Consider the following 1,736-nt stretch of genomic DNA (forward strand, 5'->3'; position numbering starts at 1 on the left):
GGGAAGAGCCCGAGCCAGGGCCAGCCCCCGGCCCTGCCGCCAGCCACGGCCATGCAAAGGGCAGCGGGGTGTGTCACGCTCCCTTCAGAGGCTCTGGCCCTTGTCAGTCAGGGACTGCATGGCCGCTGAAACAGAGACAGGCGTCAGCACGCCCTCCAGACACGGGGAGAGAGAAGCCCGGGCCCCGAGACCCCCTCCAGCCCCGGGCCTGACTCCCTCACCCACCACCTCAATTCCCTATGGACACGTCCTCTAAGGGAACAAACTGCGGCCAGCACTTCTCCAGCTTTGGGGCACATCGGACTCGTTCAGCCTATGGAACAGACACACACACACGCACACATGCACACGTCCACACACACATGCACACACGCACATGCATGCGCACACACGCACACATACACACGCGCGCACGCACACACGCTCGCACGCACGCACGCCTTGCAAGCCGTATCAAGGAGCACTTCACGGGAAAATGAAGGAGGCATCTGCAAACGTCCTAAAAGAGGAAGACCTCTGGGACCTGCTGGCGCCGGCAGAGCGCGCACGCAGTCGAGGCAGGGCTTCCCCGTTCGTGCACACACCCAGCTGCACACGCACAGCAGGCTCCGGGCCAGGCCTGCCAGGTCCTGTCCCCACAGGAATGCTGGTCCCTGGGAGGCCGCCTGCACCTGCAGCCCATCCTGGGTTCCGCACCAAGGACCCCCCCAGCCCCCCAGCCTGCCTCCGCCCCAACCCGGCCCCGGACCGAGGTTCCTCATACCAAGCTGCTCTTTAAGGTCGTCTATTTCCCTCTGTAGCACCAGACACTAGGCCCGCAGACAGCAGAGAGGGAGAGACACAAACCATGAGTATCCTCTGGCTTCCTCTCTCCTCCACCTCCCCCTCTCCCACGGGCACTACGGCCCCAGGCCCAGTGGCTAGACCCGCACAGGCTCCTCAGTGGTCCCGCCTCTCCTGCGCTGGACCCTGCTTCACTGTTGGAGTCATGGCTCTGCGCCTCTGCCTCCCCATTCACAGAGCCTTCCCTCTGCAGGGAGCCGACGGGAGGGGGGAACACCTATGTCAGTCTAGCCTGGACCTGGATCCCACCCTCCGGTTCGGGCCCGCATTCCTAGGAGCCCCGGGGAGCGTTACCCGCAGACAGCCCTGTGCGCCAGCCGGTGGTTCCTGCTGCCTTCCTGGCCTTGCGGGCTGGCCCGGCGGCTCCTGGTCACCTGCGAGGGACAGGACGTCCGACCCAGCTTCCCAGGCCCCCAGGGAGCTGCAAAGGGCCTCCGCGGGGTGGAACGTGAGGCAGCACCACCCTCTGCTGGCCGCAAGTGGCCCCTGCTCTGGCAGCAGCTGCAACCTTCTCTCGGGCCCGTCCCCCCTGCCCCCCAGGGGCAGCCCATCCTTGAAGGTGGGCCCCCCCCCGGGACTGGGGCTCTGGCTTGGACTCTCCCAGAGCGGCAGCACGGCCAGTGCCTGGGACGAGCAACGTGGCCAAACAGGACGGAACAGAATCTGAGGCTCTGCTCTGCGGAAGGTCTACGTCCGGGGCTGCAGTTTGGGGTGCTGCCACGCAGAACCCCTGCTGCACAAACCCCACGCGGGGGAGGATGTGGCTTAAGGCCGGTCCGTCGAGACCCCATTTCCTGTGGGAGAAGCTGCCCTGGGAGGGAGGGACGCGGGGAACAAAGCTGAGCCCCCAGCAGAGCCGGCGCCAGAGGGTTCCCTCCTCATCCCCTCCCCCC

At 66.2% G+C, this 1,736-nt stretch overlaps 1 long non-coding RNA gene across 1 annotated transcript; it reads right to left on the reverse strand.

The window, feature by feature from the left end:
* Positions 1-25: 25 nt before the first annotated feature.
* LOC145719017 (uncharacterized) lies at positions 26-1,713 on the reverse strand. The gene is made up of 3 exons (XR_014142141.1): positions 1,138-1,713; positions 764-809; positions 26-125 (listed from the first exon to the last, which is right to left on the reverse strand). It is a non-coding gene; the product is annotated as an uncharacterized LOC145719017 (long non-coding RNA).
* Positions 1,714-1,736: the final 23 nt, after the last annotated feature.

This window comes from Leptonychotes weddellii, unplaced genomic scaffold, assembly GCF_054177405.1.
Source record: "Leptonychotes weddellii isolate Sample4059 unplaced genomic scaffold, ASM5417740v2 HiC_scaffold_28197, whole genome shotgun sequence".
Lineage (NCBI taxonomy): Eukaryota > Metazoa > Chordata > Mammalia > Carnivora > Phocidae > Leptonychotes > Leptonychotes weddellii.